The sequence below is a fragment of the Mustela nivalis genome, assembly GCF_964662115.1.
Source record: "Mustela nivalis genome assembly, chromosome: 2".
Taxonomy (NCBI): domain Eukaryota; kingdom Metazoa; phylum Chordata; class Mammalia; order Carnivora; family Mustelidae; genus Mustela; species Mustela nivalis.
The window spans coordinates 106,457,777-106,480,340 of record NC_139021.1 but is presented as its reverse complement, the minus strand read 5'-3'; positions in this window follow the sequence as shown (position 1 = coordinate 106,480,340).

The following is a 22,564-nucleotide window of genomic DNA, read 5'->3' as shown; positions in this document are numbered from 1 at the left end:
TTGAGGTCCGTGGTTATGCCCTATAAAACCAGCTTGTGAGATCGGGATGGGGTCACTCTTTTTGGAGGCGGACCTGGCCAGTCAGTCTGACTTCTAGTGCTTGGCATAGAATAAAGTTTGCATGACTTTCACTTTGTCTCAGTCTCATTCCTTTGATAATGGGCCCGAACAGAGACCTTTTTGTGGTGGGGCTCACCAGGTGACTGGACAGGACAGTACACCGGGGTGCAAAGGAACACATTAGAACTTCCATTTGGAAACTTTTTCATCTCATTTTTTTTAAAAATCCTTATATTTATATAAGCTTTGCATTGGATATAAATTATAGACTTATGATGCATGTAGTTAACTTACAAATACATAAACACATACACATAAGAGGCTACATATGCTGAAAGATTTTTATGGGCTCAAAGAATGGTAGAAATGTAGAGACCACTGACATGAACAAAATTCCTGGTCTTTTCTAAGAAGCTGATCCAGAATCCAAAACAACCATTGGTTCTGGGCTCCATCAGCCAAACCATCTATATGGCTGGTCCAGAAAGAATGAGGACCATGGAACTCCAAAAGGGCTGTTTCACCAAACTTGGCAACCTTGATCATCCCCTCATAGGCAGGGCGTGGGGGTCCAGAAAGAATGAGGACCGTGGAACTCCAGAAGAGCTGTTTCACCAAATTTGGCAACCTTGATCATCCCCGCATAGGCAGGGCATGGGTGACACAGAGGTGAGTGAACCATTCTGCCCCAACTCACCTGCAAACACAGCAGAGCTGTGCACAAATAAAACCCCAAGCCTGTGATGAGGGTTGTGTTGAGGGGAAAAGAAAGGGAGGTGAGATTCAGTTAGAGTGCAGTGAAGGAACCTCATGCCTTTCCTGGACCATCAGACCTACGGGAGGTGTGGGGAGGGTGCAGAAGCCATGGGAACCCCGGACAACATTTAGCAGAGATCACACACACCATACTCAGGAGAATCGTTAAGAATGCAATGGTTTGCATTTCCATTACATTTTTGTGAGTATCCTATTGCTTTCAAGGTAAAATTTTGAAGGTATTTTCCAACGTAAAAAAATGGAAAATCCACTGGGAGATGTTATTTGCTTTGGATCATGTGAATAGTTCTGCGGACAGAAAAGAATGGATTCCTGCAGTCAAGTATATGGACACAGTGACTTGACTAGGAAGCAAGGGGGCTAAATACATTGGACCAAATTAAACAGATTGGCTATTCCTCGGGCACACAACCACTGATGGTGCTCACAAGCTGGCTTATTAAGACAGACCTCTAGCTAACAGGCCAAGCAGCTGCTGTGAGTGCACTTAAGCACAGTCCGCCTGGGAAACACCCCAAGGTAAGGGCTACAAGCAAGGATGCAGCGAGGTCAGCCAATGACCCAGTTCTGGTGAAGGCAGCATCTGCACTGGTCAGCTCTCACCATAGAGGATGATGTGAGAAGCACAAGTGGAGAAAGAGAAGTATTTCAACTTCGATGTCAGAATCAATCACCTGAATGTATCACTAGATGTAGAAAACGAACTGAACTGAGAGTCTAACTGGTTCATCCACGACATGCTGTCTACATTACCTGCTTGTCTTCTGCAGAAAGGACGTCATTATTTCACAGATTCTCTAATCCCCACCACACTGGGAGAGTCTGATATACTTGTCAAGGTGAAGCCAGACATCAGGGGACAGACTCACAGGAAGTATGAATGTCGTGCAACTCCCTGAGAGACCGGCACCAAACGAAACATTTCATGGCATGACATGATAAGATATGATATATGATGGATGTATCGACAAACAAAAGGATGGTGAAAAAATACTATAAATTATAGATGTGAAAAAAAAATGACCTCTGCCATCTCAGGAGAAGTACCCTACTTTTAACTTAATTCTGCCACTCTCAAGGGCTATCATGTCTGTGTTCTTTTTATTGGGGTGACATTTTTGCCTGTACTCAGCATATGGATAATTTATCAGTGAACAAGTTCTTATTAAAACCCTTTGCAGGAATGCCTGAGTGGCTCAGTGGGTTAAGCCTCTGCCTTCAGCTCAGGTCATGATCTCAGGATCCTGGGATCGAGCCCAGCATTGGACTCTCTGCTCAGCGGGGAGCCTGCTTCCCCCTCTCTCTCTGCCTGCCTCTCCGCCTACTTGTGATTTCTCTCTGTCAAATAAATAAATAAAATCTTTTTAAAAAACCCTTTGTATTCAAATTACAAGCAGACTTTATATAATAAATGCCTTTCTATTATATAAATGTCATTTATTTTTATGATAATTTATACATTTGTATACATCTTATACATTTTTATAATAAATGTTGTTATATAATAAGTGTTTTGTGAATGTCCTCTTTGTTTTATAACATTCCACTCTGATACCAGTCCACTAGTTTTCTAGGGAATAACAGTGGGATGGTGAAAAGTCAGAGGTTGAAATCTTAAGCAAAGGGAATCAGAGGGCCCAGGCTGAGACAGTGCTTAAGAGAGAGTGCAAGAACTGAAATCATCTTGGTGGTTTTAACATTTATGAATTTTTACTATGTCAAAATAAATATAAAATTTGGGAGTGGAAGAGTTAAGGCAATCTTAGAGAATACACCCAAACCAGCAATGCACTTACCCATTAATCTCTTTCTCCCCATACATTGAACAGGTTTTGCTAGAAGACCTGTACATTTCACTGATTTCTAGAATTCAAGAATTATATCTCCCAATAGAAGGTAAAAGCTTACCCATGTTCCCTTTACTGATGGGATGGTGGTGGGGGTATCCAGCCCTGCTAATGTCCAGAAGTGGCCCTGATTCACACCAGGGCCATGTTACTCTCCTCTTGGACATAAATGCCAAGGGGTATCACAGAACACCAACGCCAGACAAAGTTACTCTGAGATCATGATAAATGGGGACAAAATGAAGGTAACTCATAATTGTTTTTAAGTATAGAAACAAAGATCACCCCCAAAATACCCCCCAAAATACCAGGCACCCCATTCTCTTCATTAATATGAGTGACATCTACCTCATTACCGGTAATGGTTTCTTCTGACTATAATCTTCCCTCCTATAGATAAGATTTATTGATATCATAGAGTTGCCTCTGCCTTCAGCATCCAATTAAATGTGATTAGATTCAGCATTCAATCTAAATCCAATCTAAAGTGACCCCCCACTTTTCGTCCTTCCCTCAAATCACCCAACCAAAACCCAATCCAACAGCAGATTGTTTTCTAACACCTCCTCCCCAGACACCTCCTGGTTCCCCATGGTATATGTTCTCCCTCGTTGCAATGAATAATAAGCCCAGCTTGTCCTGGATAAAACTCGTTCATAGGAGTGTTCCTAGTGGTCTCTGGCTAGAGGATGTGGACTTTGGAATGATCTCAGGGCAACCAGCTGATTCTCCCTCCCAAAGGAGAACACCCCCCATTCTTCAGTCCTTCCTCCAAACACCACTCACTCCACAGCACTTCCATCCTCCCCCAGCTGAGTCAGGTCCCATGTGCTGCATTCTCCAGACCCCCTGCACTCCCTCCTGTGACAGCCACTGCCTATAATGGCAGGCTTCTCACAAGTGCATTGAAAGCTCCTTGCAGGCCCAGGGAGGAATGTCTGACCACATTGCCTGTAATTAGTCTGGGGCCTGTTGAGACGGATCAGTAAAAATTGGCTTATTCATGATCACATGTCGTAGAGCTTTCCAATCTCCCTGAAGACTGAATCACAACAGTGTAATCACATCTTTAAAAAGGTTTCCAAGTAGCCAATATGTTTTGATAAGAATCTGTAAGATAAAACAGCATTAACAATTGAAATTTAATGATGCAAAGAAAACTCCAAATTATTGAATCTAAGTCTTTTATTTTATATGTCAAATACAAATATCCTTGTCACTTTTGAAATTAATCACAAAACTTGTTTACAGAATACAGTTTAAAAAGCATTTTACCTTAAGGTATTACTTTATGATGACAAAAAAAATCATTTAAAAAGCTATTACCAAAGAATATATTTAAGATAATTTAAATATGCAACTTGCAACAACCACATATATTGTAAATCTACTATTCTAAAAACAAGAAACAATTATCTCTTGTTTACTTTAACATTTAATGTGCTGAAAAGTCCAGAGAACCATTGGTTTATTCATAAATTCATATAAAAAAGGGTAGTGAACAATCACACTACATGCATTTTCCCTCTTTGAAAATTATTTTTGAATTATTGAAAGTGTTTAAAGACATTATTTGAAAGGTGTGCAAGAGAGAGGAAAATATGCCTGCGTGCTTACTGCCTAACAATTTAAATTACAAATATACAGAAGCACCAACTTTCAGTTATCAGATGAATAAATTTTAGATATTTAATGCATAAAGTGGTGATTATAGTTAATAATAATGTATTATACATAGAAATTTTCTAGGAGAGTAGATCTCAAGTGTTCTCTCCACAAGAAAAGGGCAAAGACATAAGGTGATAGTAATTTTAATTAGCTTAACTGTAGTATGATTTCCTGGTTTCACTTGTGAGATGATTGTGAAATCATTTCACAATATATAGGTAAGTGAAACATCACATTGTACAACCTTAATCCATACAATCGTTACTTGCCCATCATACCTCAATAAAGCTAGAAGAAAAAATGCACAGATGTATACACACACATGTATATCCATATATGTTACATGGTGTATATACATGTGTGCATTTTAGCATCCTTAAATTTGTATAACCTATTCCAGTTTTTGCTGGAAAATGCTGTTTTCATTATTCTACATAATATGGCACACTAAGGTTGATAAGCAGATATGATGCCCAAGTAACTTTTTTCTTTCTCCAGGGGTTTCTTCCAGGTCAACCTGAACTTGAGTTTGGAGAATTACCTTCCTGCTCTACACCAACCACTGCCAGCATCCCCAGCTCATTCCAAATCCTCTGGTTCTCCAAAACTTTCATGAGCATAAAGAGAGGTTTTTTCTTGGGAAAACATTGGATAGCTCTACTATTGACCACCTGTGCATTTATAATGAAGGATCAATCTGTGTGATTTGTCTATAAACTTGGAAGGGCAAAATGAATGCTTTTGCTTTTTACTCAGAATAACTAATGGTATGAATGGATATACTATTAAAGGTAAATTTTCATTAAAAAGTGTTCACAAAAAAGAACTAAGAGTTCTTTGTGTGTCCCTACCTCTAAGAGGTTTTCTCCTAGGATTTTCTTTGATCATTTTATAATGTTATGTTTTATAGCTAAGTTTCTGATATATTTTGAGTTAATTAGTATTAAGGGTCTGAAGTTTGGGTTGAGATTTTTTTTGAGCCTATGGATGTCCATTTTCTCCAGTATTATTTTTTAAAAGACTGGCTTTCCTCTTTCAGAAAAAAATTGTCGGAGACCATAGTGAGCGAAGAAAAAAAAAGTAAAACTGAAAGTGAAGATTTTTATTGCCTTTATAAAAAATGCTTTAAGAGATTGCCATTTCTAAACAAATAACAATTTATAGAGGTACATTAAGCAATAAATAATTGTGAAATTGAATCATGTTCAAAATTAACCTAGCATGTTTGAGGAGAAGACCTCATTAATCATATCCATTGCTATAAGATCATCACAACTTTGCGGGTATATTGGTGAATCTGAAACACAACTTGATCTCACATGGCCCTGCTGTCATCTTGGGCCCTCACTCAGGATTGTAAGGTCACCTCCACTTTTTCTGTTGCGTCTTCCTCTATCTTCAAGTCAACAATGATATGTCAAATCCCCCTGTGCCTGAAATCTCTCTGACCTTTTCTTCTTTTTACCAGACAAAGCCTGTGTAAAGAGCTCACCTGATTGGGTCTGGCCCACCTGGATAACCTCTATGTCTTAAGGTCAAGTGACTCAGAGTTTTAATTACATTTGCAAAAATTTCTTCACAGTGGTACCTAGATTAGTGTTTGATTGAATAATAAGAAGACCTGAATCTTGAAGAACTGTGTTTAGAGTTATTCCTACAATGGGGCACCTGGGTGACTCAGTCAGTTAAGCGTCCAACTCTTGATTTTGGCACAGGTCAGGATCTTAGGGCTGTAGGATTTAACCTATTTAAGATTCTCTCACTCCCTCTCCCTTTTCCCTCCCCTTCCTCTCTAAAATAATAATAATAAAATTATTACAACCATGGCTTACATCCATACTGTTCTCCGTACTGGCTTCACTAATTTATAGTCCTACCAACAATGCATGAGTATTCCCTTTTCTCCACATCCTCACCAACAATTATTATTTCTTCTGTTTTTGATGGTAGCCATTCTAACAGGTGTGAGGAGATATCTCACTGTCATTTTGATTTGCATTTTCCTAATGGTTACTGCTGGTATGCATTTTTTTTTTTGTACCTGTTGGCTATCTATATGCATTTAGAGGACTGTTGCAAGTTTGTTTGTATCTGCATGTACCTGTTGGCCATTCTCTTCCAATTCTATCTAGAACTCACTCAAGAGGCTAGCCCACTACCAAAATACCTGCCTTAGAAATCATTCCTCCTCTCTCTCTGCCTGCTTCTCTGTGATCTCTGTCTGTCAAATAAATAAATAAAATCTTTTAAAAAATGGGGTGCCTGGGTGGCTCAGTGGGTTAAAGCGTCTGCCTTTGGCTAAGGCCATGATCCCAGGGTCCTGGGATCAAGCCCCACATCGGACTCTCTGCTCAGCAGGGAGCCTGCTTCCTCCCCTCTCTCTCTGCCTGGTTCTCTGTGATCTCTGTCTGTCAAATGAATAAATAAAATCTTTTAAAAAATTAAAAAATTAACAAAAATTGGGGCTCAGTGGGTTAAAGCCTCAGCCTTCAGGTCAGGTCATGATCCCAGGATCCTGGGATGGAGCCCCACATCAGGCTCTCTGCTCATCGGGGAGCCTGCTTCCTCCTCTCTCTCTTCCTGCCTCTCTGCCTACTTGTGATCTCTGTCTGTCAAACAAATAAATAAAATCTTAAAAAAAATAAAAATTTAAAATTTAAAATTTAAAAAAAAATCACTGACCACTTTCTACATCCAAAGTATAATTGAAAATCTTTATCTTAACAAACACTAGAGCAACAATTGACATTGATGGAAACCAAAACCTCCTCATTGGAATGATGTCTTCATTTGTCTTCTAGGCACCCTATTCTCTGATAACTCTCCTACCTCAGGAGCCACTGTATCTATGTCTTTTTTGTTATTTTATCCCTATTTTCTCATTCTGCTTTTCTCTAACTCCTTGGAGTTAATATTGTCTCAAGACTTTAGATCCCATTGGTATGCTGGTTACTCACAGGTTTGTATTTCCAGCCTGGACCTATACCCCTGAACTCCTTCTCATATGTCTAACTCCATATGTGTTGGCTCACACCAAGTGTCTAGAAGTCATCTGATCTTTCCTTATCTCCTATCCTTGCTCTTTGAATCTTTTCCCACCTCCAATCTTTCTTCTTCCAGCTAATGGCAACTCCATTCCCCTAGTAGCTTAGGCAAAAATTTTTGGTGTCATCCTTAATTTCCAACTCACATCCCACATCTCTCATATCAACCAATCCCACTGGCCCTATTTCAGAATTATAACTGGTGTCTAGCAATGTCTAACTCCCTCTCCTGCTCTTACCCAAAACTTATCACTTTTTCCTGGGGTTTTTTCATTTCCTAACTTAGATGACCTCTACTGCTTATACCTTATGCTTCTACAGTTTATTCTTAAAAACCAGAAGGAGTGAGACTTCTAAAACAAGGCATACAGTGCCACCCCTCTGCTCAAAGCACCAGAAGAACTTCCTGATTCATGCAGTCAAGTCTAAAGTGTTTACTATGGTTAACCAGACTCTCCACTCTTCCCAGCAATCCCCCTTCCTTGTTCTCTACCTTCTCTGTGTTGTCTAGTTTGTCTATGAGCTCTTCTTTAAACCTGTCACAGCTTTTCACCTTATTTTCTTTGGCTCTGTCCTCATGTGCTTCTCCCAGACATTTACATGGCCCTGCTCTCACTTCCAGCTCCTCTGCTAAAAAGGCACCATGATAGTAAAAACTTCTCTAATCACCCTCTTTTTTTCAAAAGACAATGGTCCCCACTTCCCCATTTTGCAATCTTTTCCCCCCTTTTGTTTCATTTTATTTAAAAAATTATTTTTAGAACTGGTATAGAAAGATCATGAACTCACCTCCTTCCATAAACACAACAAACCTATGGCTGCATATGCAATAATTCCCTCCTCTGAAAGAATCCTGAAAACTGTAAGGACCTATTTATCCAGACTGACTCCATCTCAGTTAAATAGCCACTTTGTTGTTTATGCAGTAAACTTAAATTGACCCTGCCCCAGAGAAACTTACTTAAAGCAAGTCCAGAAACCAGTAAAATGTAGTCAGCTAAGGGGGAACCCTCTTACACTGTTGGTGGGAATGCAAGTTGGTGCAGCCACTTTGGAGAACAGTGTGGAGATTCCTCAAGAAATTAAAAATAGAGCTTCCCTATAACCCTGCAATTGCACTCCTGGGTATTTACCCCATAGATACAGATGTAGTGAAAAGAAGGGCCATCTGTACTCCAATGTTTATAGCAGCAATGGCCACGGTCACCAAACTGTGGAAAGAACCAAGATGCCCTTCAACGGATGAATGAATAAGGAAGATGTGGTCCATATACACTTTGGGGTATTGTGCCTCCATCAGAAAGGATGAATACCTAACTTTTGTAGCAACATGGACGGGACTGGAAGAGATTATGCTGAGTGAAATAAGTCAAGCAGAGAGAGTCAATTATCATATGGTTTCACTTATTTGCGGAGCATAACAAATAATATGGAGGGCATGGGGAGATGGAGAGGAGAAGAGAGTTGTGGGAAATTGGAGGGGGAGATGAACCATGAGAGACTATGGACTCTGAAAAACAATCTGAGGGTTTTGAATGGGTCGGGGGTGGGAGGTTGGATGAGCCAGGTCGTGGGTATTATGGAGGCCATGCATTGCACAGAGCACTGGGTGTGGTGCAAAAACAATGACTTCTGTTACGCTGAAAAGAAATAAAAAAAATAGTAGTCGGCATAGAATAAAGCTTTGCATAACTTTAACTTTGTTTCAGTCTCGTTCCCCTGGCCAATCAGTCTGACTTCTAATACTTGGCACAAAATAAAACTTTAAATAACTTTCACCTTGTCTCAGTCTCATTCCTTTGATAACGGACACTAACAAAAACTAGATGAACAGTGCCTCCACCACAAATTATAAAAGAGCTACACTGAGATAGGTAGGAGCAGCAGAGACATGCTTTCCCCCAAAACACCACCACTCCAGGCAGGGCAACACACAATCAGAAGGACCTCAAAGATATCGAACTTTTCCTGAGGGGCAAGGAACTTGTCTTCTATATCAGGCACCCCAATCCCTGGGCCCTGCACCAGAGAAATAAGCCTCCAAAACACTTGGCTTTCAGAGCGATAGGTACTAAAAAGGCCATGTGTTGTGATGAGCACTGGGTGTTTTGGGGTTTTCTTTTGCCTGATTTTTTTAACTTTTTTATTATGTTATGTTAGTTACCATACAGTACTGCATAAGTTATTAATGTAGTGTTCCATGAAGTGCTGGGTGTTATTCGTAACTAATGAATCATTGAACACTACATCAAAAACTAATGGTGTATTATACAGCGGCTAACAGAACATACATACATAAGAAAGACACTTGGCTTTCAAAACCAATAGGGAGTATGTCCAGGACAACCACAGAACTCTAGGGAATAGACTATCCATTCTTAAAGGACTTACACAGAGATTCACTCAGCCTGGGACTGAGCATAAAAGCAGCATTTTGAAAAAACCTAGACCATATGTGGAAACTACTAATCTTAAAGTGACTTCCAGCAAGACAGAGGCCTGTTGTGACTCTTTCCAGAAATGAAAGTGCTGGTGGGCACTACTGTTGTAGTCCCACTCTACCTATTAATGCTGGTGTTGGCAGGTACCATATTGGCACTCTGACCTACTAGTGCCACTGGGCACACCTTGCCACACACATAACACAGCACACTGCAGCCAGCCAGGAGAACCCCAGCTCTACTCTCTATGCCAGCTACACCAGAGCCATCCAGGAAATCACCCTATCCCCCTGTGCTGCAGCCATGCCAAGGTCCGATGCCTCATCTATGTGCTGCCTACAAGTGACCCACTTCAAAATGAAGGCACATGCACCCATGAAAAGACATTTCATGTAAGTGAAAACCAAGAGAAGCTGTTGTAGTTAGACTCAGACAAAATAGACTTTAAAATAAAGGCTGTAACAATAGACAAAGAGGGGCATTATATAATGATAAAGTGGTCAATCCAGCAAGAAGATGCAACATTTATAAATACTTATGCACAAAATATGAGTGCTACAAGACAGACAGCAAATATTAATAGACCTGAAGGGAAGAATTAACACAAGAAAATATAATATACTACAATACAAGTAGACAACTTGAACTCCAATGGATGGATCATCCAATTAGGAAATACATAGGGAAATATCAGTCTTAAACAGCACGTTAGACCACATGGACTTAAAAGACATGTACAGGACTTTCCATCCGAAAGTAGCAGAACATATACTCTTCTCAAGAGCATATGGGACATTCTTCAAGATGTATCACATGCTAGGCCACAAAACAAGTCTCAGTATATTGAAGAAGACTGAACTCATATCAAGCATCATTTCCAACAACAGCAGTATGAAATTAGAACTCAATTACAGGGAGAAAACTGGAAAAATTATTAATATGTGGAAATTAAACGTGCTATTGGACAACCAATTGGCAATTAAAGAAGTCAAAAGAGAAATGAAGAAATACCTAGAGACAAATGAAAATAGAAATGAGACCTATCAAGGGCACCTGGTGGCTCAGTCAGTTAAGCATCTGCCTCTGGCTCAAGTCATGATATTGGGGTCCTGAGATCAAGCCCCACATCAGGGTCCCTCCTTCTCACTCTCCCTCTGCCCTTTCCCCACTTGTGCACTCACACGCATTCTATTTCTCAAATAAATAAATAAATAAATAAAATCTTTAAAAAGCTTTAGGAAAAATCGAAATGAGACATATCAAAATCTATGAGATGCAGGAAAAGCAGTTATAAGAGGGAATTTTGTAACAACCCAAACCTACCTCAAAAATAAAGAAAAATCTCAAACAAGCAATTTAATTTTACAGCTAAAGGAACTAGAGAAAAAAAAAACAAAGAGCAAACAAGGATCAAAGTTAGAAGAGGGGAAATAATAAAGATCAAAGCAGAAACAAATAAAATACAGACTATAAAGGCAATACAAAAAAATCAATAAAACTTAGAGTTGGTTCTTTGTAAAGATAAAGAAAATTGACAAACCTTTAGGTAGACTAGCCAAGAAAAAGAGAGGGTTCAAATAGATAAAATACAAATAACAAGGAAGAAGTCATAACTAATGTCAAGAAAAATACAAAAGATAATAAGAGACTACTAAGAAAAGAGAAGCCAAGAAACTGGACAGCCTAGAAGCAATGGATACATTCCTAGAAACATACAGTCTGAATCATAAGAAATAGAAATTCTGAACAGTTTGATTACTGGCAAGGAGATTGAATTGATAATCAATACTTTCCAAAAACCAAACGTCCAGGACCAAGGATTTATAAGTATATCAAAAAGAGTAAAATACCTGAATGAATTTAATTAAGGAGGTTAAATACATGCGTACTGAAAACTGTAAGACACCGATGAAAGAAACTAGAGATGACACATATAAATGGCAAGATATTCCATTCTCATGAGTTGAGAGAATTAATATTGTAAAAATGCCCATACTACTCAAAAAAATCTGCAGATGCAAGGCAATTCCTATCAAAATTACAATGCTGGTTTTTTTTTTTTTTAACAGAACTAGATTAAATAATTTGTATGGAGCTATGAAACACTCCAAGTAACCAAATCAATACTGAAAAAAGAGGGACAAAGCTGCAGGTATCCCACTCCATGATTTCAAATTATACAACAAAGCTATAATAATCACAATAGTGTTGTACGTACATAAAAACAGACCCAGATATGAACAGAACAGAACAGAACAGATACCCCAGAAATAAACCCATACATACATGATCGATTTATGACAAAGGAGGCAAGGACATACAATGGGGAAAGAACAGTCCATTTATTAAATGTTTGTAAAACTGGACAGCTACATACAAAGAAAAGAAACCTGATCACTATCTTACACCATATACAAAAATCAACTCAAAATGTATTTTAAAAAAAACTTGAATGTAAAGTCTAAAACCATAAAACTCTTAGAATAAAACATAGACAGTAGTATCCTCTTTGTGTAGTTTTTCTTTTTTTTAAGATTTTATTTATTTATTTATTTGACAGAGAGAAATCACAAGTAGATGGAGAGGCAGGCAGAGAGAGACAGAGGGAAGCAGGCTCCCCGCTGAGCAGAGAGCCCGATGCGGGACTCGATCCCAGCACCCTGAGATCATGACGCGAGCCGAAGGCAGCGGCCTAACCCACTGAGCCACCTCTTCGTGTAGTTTTTTTTTTTTTTTTGGAGCTGACTCCAAAGGCAAGGGCAAAATAAACAAAAGTGACCACATTAAACTGAAACGTTTCTGTGCAGCAAAGGAAAACATCAACAAAAAGAAAAACAGCCTCATGATATGGAAGAAAATAGCTGCAAATCATATATCTGATAAGGAATTAGTATAAAAAATAAATTTTTTAAACATTTATACAACTCAATAAGAACAACAACAACCAAAATCTGATTTTTTTTAAAGATTGTATTTATTTATTTGACAGAGAGAGATCACAAGTAGGCATAGAGACAGGCAGAGAGAAAGAGGAGGAAGCAGGCTTCCTGCTGAGCAGAGAGCCCGACAAGGGACTCGATCCCAGGACCCTGAGATCATGACCTGAGCCGAAGGCAGCGGCTTAACCCACTGAGCCACCCAGGCACCCCCAAAATCTGATTTAAAATGAGCAGAGGACATAAATAGATATCTTTCCTAAGAAATACAGGAGGCCAAGAGATGCTTGATAAATGCTCAACATCGCTCCTCAAGGAAGAAAAACCAAAACTATAATGAGGTGTCCCCTCACCTCTCAGAATGACTAGTATCAAAAATACAAGAAATAACATGCTGGTGAGGATGTGGAGAAAGGAAAACCTGCTGCATTGTTGGTGGGAATGTAAACTGGTGCAGACACTATGAGATATGGTGTGGGGGCTCCTCAAAAACTGAAAAATAAACAGCCATATGATCCAGGAATTGCACTGTGGGGTGTCTATTTGAAGAAAATAAAAATACTCTTTAGAAAAGCTAGTATACTACATAGATACTGTTCTGTTCATGGCAGCCTTGTTCACAACAGCCAGGATATGGAAACAACCCAAGCTTTCCCAACAAATGAGTGGATAAAGTAGGTTATACCTATATGATATGTGTATATATATATATATATATATATATATATATATATATATATAATTGAGCATTCTCATAAAAATAAAGTCGTCCATTCTCCAAGAATATATAGCAATCCTAAATGTACATGCTCCTAGAAAAAATCTTCAAATATATGAGGTGAAAGCTAATCAATATGGAAAAAAAACACATAAATACCACAGTAGGGGAATTTAATACTCTTCACTTAATAAATGATAGAATAAGTGAGCAGAAAATCAGGTGAAGTATCTTGACTTCAAAAAGCCAGATGTGGGGCGCCTGGGTGGCTCAGTGGGTTAAAGCCTCTGCCTTCGGCTCGGGTCGTGGTCCCAGGGTCCTGGGATCGAGCCCCACATCGGGCTCTCTGCTCAGCGGGGAGCCTGCTTCCTTCCCCCTCTCTCTCTCTCTGCCTGCCTCTCCAACTACTTGTGATCTCTGCCTGTTAAATAAACTATCATATGATCTCCCTGATATGAGGAAGTGGTGATGCAACATGGGGGCTTAAGTGGGTAGGATAAGAATAAATAAAACAAGATGGGATTGGGAGGGAGACAAACCATAAGTGACTCTTAATCTCACAAAACAAACTGAGGGTTGCTGGGGGGAGGGGGTTTGGGAGAAGGGGGTGGGATTATGGACATTGGGGAGGGTGTGTGCTTTGGTGAGTGCTGTGAAGTGTGTAAACCTGGTGATTCACAGACCTGTACCCCTGAGGATAAAAATATATGTTTATAAAAAATAAAAAATTAAAAAAAAAATAAAATCTTTTAAAAAAAAGCCAGATGTTTTTGTGATTTCAAAAACTAAACTAGAGATTATAGTGTACCATTAGTATGTTGTTTTGGCTATTTCTCAAGCATTATCTGAAGAGCAAGTGTGGTTAAGTCAGGGTCTAGAGCTGTGTGCCATTTATAAGGATTTATCTCTTGCAAGGAACACCAGGAAGAAGCTAGTGGGAATGAAAGGATGGCTCATACAGAGACAGTGGCATAGTACATTTGTATTGACCTAATTGTGGAAGTTCTTGTATCAAGACTCCCAATACAATTCATTATGTCAGCACATACATAAAATTGGGACTTAACCATTCCTTTTCTTGAACCCTATTAATGTTATGAGCCCTCTCATAAGCAAGTTTTCTTACCAGTGAAAAGTTTTGTTTCTGATTTTTGTTTCTAAACTACAGTGAAAACTTTTTCAATCCAATTTCACACTAAAAAACAAGAAATTATAATAAATATATAAGAAATTGTTCAATGTCTCCAATAAAATAATGTCTGCACATTGAAGTGGGAAAAGCAAGGGGAGAGAGCTGATGGAACTTCTGGAGCCACAGAGCTCCTGACCCGTTAGCAGCTGAACCGAAGTGGGGAATCAGCATTAAATAGCAGTTTCCTGGAACCATAACTAAAATAATAATTACATAACTGTGAACTTATGCACCACAGGAGAGAACCATTTACTTGAGTTTATTAAGAAATTAAAATTCCGGTAGAACTCCAGAATAAAAGTCACTCCCTTAGGACTGACTATGGGAAGATAGTTGTACTTTACATAATTTACCTTTTAGCACATTATTAGAAATGTAGTGAAAATATCAGAGGGATTTATCAAATTTTTCATCCCTCCCAAGTAATTATTAATTATAAGTGACAGCATCAATATTTTAAAAGAACTAAAGGAGAAAACACTAGATGAAATATGTGCTTTGATTTAAAAAATCATAGAAATATTAAGGATGAAAAACATGTCTAACTATTGGAGGAACACAGCAAGTCCCATCATACGGATCAATAATCAGACTATTTAAAGAGGATGGACACATTATAATAGGAACATTCATGAAGAGCTGTAGCTCTAGAGCAACAAGAACAGAAGATGAGGATTCTGAAACATGGTCTCAGAACTTAATGGGACTAAGATTTGCTGAAAATATGAGACCTGGAGGAGGTGCAACGACATATGGAAGTGAGATCTAACTTGCTAGAAAAATTAGTTGGAGAGGTCAAGAAGACTAGCACTGGTGTTCAAAGAGGCATATGTAATGAATACAGACTCTTCTACTCTGCCTGGAGCCCTCTCCAGGGAGCTAGCTTGGCCATAGCTGTAGAAGGAGACTATATAAGGAACACCTGTGGAAGCAGGGAGTTTCACTCAATGACTGAAATGTGTGAGACCTGAGGAGGGGCATTTAGGATGGACTTTAGGGATATCTAGTCTAACTCCCAATTCCATGGGTGAGTTTACCAAGGCCTGGGAAGGAGAGAAATAAGGCAGTTGATAAGTAGCTGGGCTGTGCTATAATCTAGCTTTTCAAGTTTAGTGATAAGATCTTAAATTTCTTGAGGATAACTACCTTCCATTCTGAGAGATTTGAATTTCAAATTCAGGATTGCTTGCTCTCAGGCGATAGGTTTCCAGATGCCTAGATTCCTGGAGACCTATATTGCTAATAAATGGACTACTACATAATTAGGCATTCAGTCAGTCCTCGTTTATTTGGCATATATCCTCATATCTCCTTTTAATGTTTCTAGGCCCCATCAAATCTTATAATCCTAATCCAGGATAAATTTTAAAAACACACATATACATTCAGGAAGCTTCTTTCAGAAGTTTCATAAATGTCTAGGGTCCTCATTATAAAACTATATACCACAGAGTGTACAGCTTCAGAAGTCAATGGCATTTCCTTTCTCAATCCCTCTTTGTTAAGTCATACCCTTAGGTACAATTATATCACCAAACCCAGAGCTATAAAAAGTAAATTTATAATTTTTTCACACTGAAACCTATCTATAATTACCTTTTTTTTCTTTTACCACGATGATACTCTCCAAAAATATGAAGTCCCTTGAGCTGATTGTTTCCAGAAGGCACTTTTTCTACTCCTAAATATGAATGCCAAGAACAGGTAAATTGCCCTCCTTAAGGGCCTTTATATTTTTATAATTATTTCACACTCTGCAATAATCAGTAATAGCAAAGAAAAGTTATTTCAGTTACCCTGAAATGTCCTACTAGAGTGACATATGGATGCTTGATTGACTAGGGTATGAGCACAATGTAATTTTCTGATTAATCAAAATGTCTAGTTTTTTTTTAAGTCATATTTTCCAGCTAGTCAATAGAACAGGTCATAGACACTTTAAGTTTAATGAAAATTTAAAAATTAGAAATATCCAATTAGAAAATTAGAATACCCAATGCATGGAAACCAGTAAGGTTAAACAAGTAATTACGCTTCGATGTTAAGATCAATCCTCATGGGAGTGAAGACATTGGTGCTGGAAGCCCCAAGCATCCATCTCTCCAGATGGACAACAATTGTACCAGCAGAAACCATCTGAAGAAAACACTTTGCAACTCTGTAGTTTCTTTGTTAACTTGAAATGTCCAGGGGATAGTTTGCTTGGGAAATTTTGGTTAACTTGATTTATTTAAGGCACGAAGTTAATGGCAGCTACCCAGCCCCATATCAGGCAGTTGTAAAGAATATGACCCATGTTTCTGAGGAAGCTTATGGGACCAGGGTTGCCAATGATAACCTTGTCATCCAAATAGTAGGGACTTAGATTCTCATTAGGAGTTATTGCTCTGATTGATGAGATGGGGACAGGGAGGCTGGCCCCCAATACTCCAATTTCTACAGCTGAAGTGACTTCCGGGAGATTTGAAAGAGTCACATATGTTGTTTTTGATATTAAAACAATTATAAGGGGGAATTTAGAAGGCCACACACTAAACCAAAGAAAGATGCAGCTCAGAAAAAACACCTCAGCACAGAGGTACCTTATAACATAAAAAAGCACCAAACCTTGGTTAAAGGGGGGAATATTATTTCCAGTTTCCACATGATAAGATTCAAAATTCCAATTTTCAATTAAAAAAATACCAAGGCATACAAACAAACAGGAAATTATAGCTGATTCAGAGAAGCAAAATGAACCCGAGGAAACCCAGGTGTCAGGCTTATTGAACAAAGACTTTAGGATAGCTTCCTTAAAGATGCTCAAAAAGATATATGAAGACATAGACAAAGAGGAAAATAATATGTGGGAAAAAATGAAAAGATAAATTTATTTTTAAAAAGAACCAAAAAAGGGGCACCTGGGTGGCTCAGTGTGTTAAAGCCTCTGCCTTCAGCTCAGGTCATGATCCCAGGGTCCTGGGATTGAGCCCCACATTGGGCTGTCTGCTCCATGGAGAGCCTGCTTCCTCCTCTTTCTCTTCCTGCCTCCCTGCCTCCCTTTGATCTCTTTCTCTGTCAAATAAAATCTTCAAAAAAAAAAAGAACCAAAAAATGTCTAAAGTTGAAAAGTATAATAACTGAAATGAAAAATACATCAAAACGATTCAAAAACAGATTTGTGCACACGAAAGAAAGAGTTGGTAGGCTTAAATAATTGAAATTATCAAGTCTGCAGAACAGAAAGAAAAAAAAGAATGAAAAAAAATTGAACAGAGTCTAAGGGACCTCTAAAACACTATTAAGTGGACCAACATAGGCATTGTGGGAATGCCATCAGGAGAAGAGGGATAGAAAGGAGCAGAGTGGTGCCTGGGTGGCTCAGTTGGTTAAGTGCTGCCTTCAGCTTGGGTCATGTTCTTGAGGTCCTGGGATCAAGCCCGTTGCTGGGCTCCCTGCTCAGCAGAGAGTTTGCTTCTCTCTCTTCCTCTGCCTTCCCCCCATGCTTGCACTCTTTCTCTCTGTTTTATCACTCAAATAAATAAATAAGTAAATTTTAAAGGGAAGAAACAGAAACTAATTTGAAGAAATAATGTCAAAAGACTTCCAAAATTTAAAGGATTGAAATTATAATAAATTAGTCTACACATTCAAGAAGTTCAACAAACTCTAAGTTGAGTAAAATAAAGATACTCGTCCAACTACACATTGTAAACAAAATGTTGAAAGATAAAGCCAAAGAAATGATCTTAAAAGCAACAAGGAAGAGGTGACTCATCACACACAGGAGATCCCCAACAAGATTATCAGTCAATTTCTCATTTGTGGAGCATAAGAAATAACACGGAGGAAATGGGGAGACAGAGAGAAGAGAGTTGGGGTAAATTGGAAGGGGAGATGAGCTACGAGAGACTATGGACTCTGAAAAACAACCTGAGGGTTTTGAAGGGGTGGTGGGGGGGAGGTTTGGGGAGCCCGGTGGTGGGTATTAAGGAGGGCATGTAATGCATGGAGCACTGGGTGTGGTGCATAAACAATGAATTCTGTTACACTGAAATTAAATTAAATTAAATTAATAAATGAATGAGCACTAGTGTAAAAAAAAAAAAAGAAAAAGAAAATCTTGGAGACCAGAATTAGGTGGTTTGCTCTACCCAATATGCTTAAAGGAAGAAAAAACAAAGACAAACAAAACTGTCAACAGAAAACTTTATATCCAGCAAAATTGTCTTTCAAAAATTATGAAGAAATGGCATTCTCAGATTTTAAAACACTAAGGGAGTTCATTACCACTACACCTTCCCTGCAATACATGCTAAAAATAGTCCCTTAAGTTGAAAAGAAAGGAAAATAGTAACTGGGAGCCATATTTTAAAAAAAGGGTAAAGGTAAGACATGAGCATTGGAAAAGCGATTATTATTATAATGTTGGATTATAATATAGGCCAACTTTCTGTTTTCTTCAGCATAAAAAAGACAAATGTACATAAAATAATCACTGATTTATATTATGCAGCACACAATGTATAAAGATGTAATCTATGACAATAGTAACAGAAAATGAAGGTGTAGCTGTATAGGGGAGGAGTTTTCTATGCTATGGAAGGAAGTTGGCATCAATTCAAATTATATTATTAAAACTTTTAGCATGTTAAATGTAACACTCATAGTAACTACCAAGAAATTATGTATACAGCATACATATAAAGAATTGAGAAGAGAATCAAAGTATTTCACCACACAGACACAGACACAGACACACACACACACACACAATTAACTAAAATGAAGACAGTAATGGAGAAAAATGAGGAATAAAAAGACTACAAGCATGTGGGAAACATTTGTTTGTCAGAAAATGGCAGAGATAATTCCCTCCTTATGAGTGATTAAGTGTAAATAGATTACACTCTTCAATCAAAAAATAAGAAACTGGCAGAACGGATAAAAACATATGATCCAACCATATGCTCTCTACCAGAGACTCACATTATTTCTAAGACAAAAATAGATTGAAAGTAAAAGGATGGAAAAATATAGTCCACACAAATAGTGAACAAAATAGAGGTTCAGTGGACCTACTAATTTCAAAGAAAATGGATTTCCATTCTTAAAAATTTAAAAGAGGCAAAGGAGTAAATTATACATTTATAAAAGGTAGAAGAGTTCAAGGAAAATAAAAGTTATAAATATTTATGCACCTGATAACAAAACCTCAGATATGAAAAACTCAAAAATGAAGCAAAAAATAATAATAATTAATAATAATATGAAACGGAGGAATATCAGAAGTTTTACAATAATGGTTTCAATAATGGATTGATCAGTCAGACATAAGAAAAATTAAGAAATTAAAGTACATAATCAGCACAATAAATCAACTAGATTAAAAAAAGATATACAGAATAGTCTACCCAACAGCAGCAGAAGAGAGGTTCCCTTTTAAGTGTACATGGGACATTCCATGGGACAGATCACATGTTAAACCATAAAACAAGTCTCAATAGATTTTAAAAGGCAGTTATCATACAAAGTATCTCCTCCAACCACAACAGGATGAAGGTTGAAATACATAGCAGAAGGAAAACAAGAAAAGCTATCAATATGTGGAAATTCAGGAACACACTCCTAGAGAAGCAATCACCAGGATAATTAGAAAACATTTATAGATCAATGAAAATGAAAACACAACTTACCAAAGTTAAGAGCTGTGACAGAGGAAGTGCTCAGAAGGAAATCAATAGGTGTAAATGTCTGTTTTAAAAAATGAAAAAAAATAAAAAATAAATAAGGTCTCCAATCAATAACACAACTTCACAACGTAAGGAATTAGATAAGGGAAAGCAAGTTAAACTCAGAGCTAGCAGGTGGAGGGGGAGGAGCAAGATGGTGGAGGAGTAGGGGACCCAAATTTGTTTTGCTCCCAAGAACTCAGCTAGATAGTTATCAAATCATTCTGAACACCTAGAAAGTCAACAGGAGATTGAAGAGAGGAAGAGCAGCAACTCTAGGAACAGAAAAGTGACCACTCACTGGAAGGTAGGACGTGCCAAGAAGGGACTCTAAGGCTATATATGAGAGGAGAGACCATGGAGTGGGGAGGGAGTCTCTGTCAGCTGGGTATCGGCAAGCAGTGGAGCAGTGGAGTATGAAATCAGAAATTTTAGGAGTCTGCTCTGCTGAGGGACATCACTCCAATGACTAAGCAGGGGGTAGAATTCTCGTGAGGACAGTGTGATCTCAGGACCCATGGGGGTCACAGAAGACCAGGGATATCTGAGTGTAGCAGAGCTCCCAGGTTTGGAGCAGGGAAGCTGGCAGCAGAGATGGAGCCGAGCATTGGGCTCTCAGCTGGGGTTGCCAGAAAACCATGATCCTGGCACAGTCGGGCAACTGCTCTTTGAGCAGGAACCCCACAAGTGGCAGATCCAGAAAAACCTCTTCCTTCTTTCTCTGGGATGAGCAGTGCAGGAATGGTGCAAAGGAATCTGCTGGGCCATGCACCAGAGAAAGAAACACTTGGTCACAGGCCGGGTGAGCTCAGAGTGCGGCCAGAGACCAGGGAGATGGGAGGGATTGATGGCTTTTCTCTGACAGAGCACTGAGGAGTGGGTCCCCAAGCTCTCAGCTCCTCCAGCCAGAGACTAGGTGGCCACCATTTTCATTCTCGTCCTCCAAAGTGTTACAGAAAGCACTCAGGAAACAAAAGCTCCTGAGAGTGAACCAGAGCAGATTACTTAGTCCAGCCCCTGGCAAGAGTGGTGCAATTCCACCTTAGGCAAAGACATTTGAGAATCACAGCAACAGTTCCCTACCCCAGAGGATCAGCAAGAACATCCAGCCAAGATCAAGTTCTCCGACCAAAATGAGAACTGCAGAAATTCAGACCAAGGGGAAGATAACACATAGAATTCATGTCTTTTTCCCCATGATTCTTTAGTCTTTCATAGTTAATTTTTTTTAATTTTCTTATTTTTTCTTTTAAAAAATTTTTCCTCTTTCTTATTTTAACCAAATCTTATCAATAATACCATTTAAAAAAATCTTTATTATTTTTCATTTTTGCAGTCATATTCTATCCCTTCATTGTACTTAAACTCATTTTTTGTGTATATATATAAAATATATTATATATATTTTGTATCTATATATAATAAAAATAAATATTAAAAATATAAAATGTTTTAATAAATATATTTAATAGATTTTAAAAATAAATATTAAATGAATAAATTATATATATATATGTTTTTCTTTTTTGGGGGATAAGGTTTCTTATAATATATATATATATATATATATATATATATATATATATATATCCTTATATATCCTAACTCTAGTGTATCACTTTGTTCTAGTACTATGCATGATCACTTTCTCTCCCTTTTTAAAATTTTTTTCTTTATTTTTTCAACCAACTTCTTATCAATTCATTTTTTATAATCTTTTTAAATTTTACATTTACAGTCATATTCCATCCCTTCATTGTATTTACCCTTTGTGTGTGTGTGTGTGTGTGTGTGTGTGTGTGTGTGTGTGTGTGTGTATGTTTTTCTTTCTTTAAAATTTTGGAAGGCAGTTACATCTAACAGACCAAAATAAACCCAAAATCTAGTGTGTGGCTGTGTTCTATTCACCACCCTGATCATATTCCCCCCCGCCCAATTTTCCAACAGTTGCAGGTCTCTTCTGATTCATTTAGTTTATATTTTTCCTGGATTGTTTTTACCCTTTTAGAATTTCATTTTCTCATTCATCTATGCTTCTCTGGACAAATAACAAAACAGAACAACTTGCCTTAAAAAAAAAAAAAAAAAGAACAAGAGACAATACCAACTGCCAGGGACCCAATTGATACAGACATTAGTAAGATGTTGGAGCTAGAGTTCACAATGACGA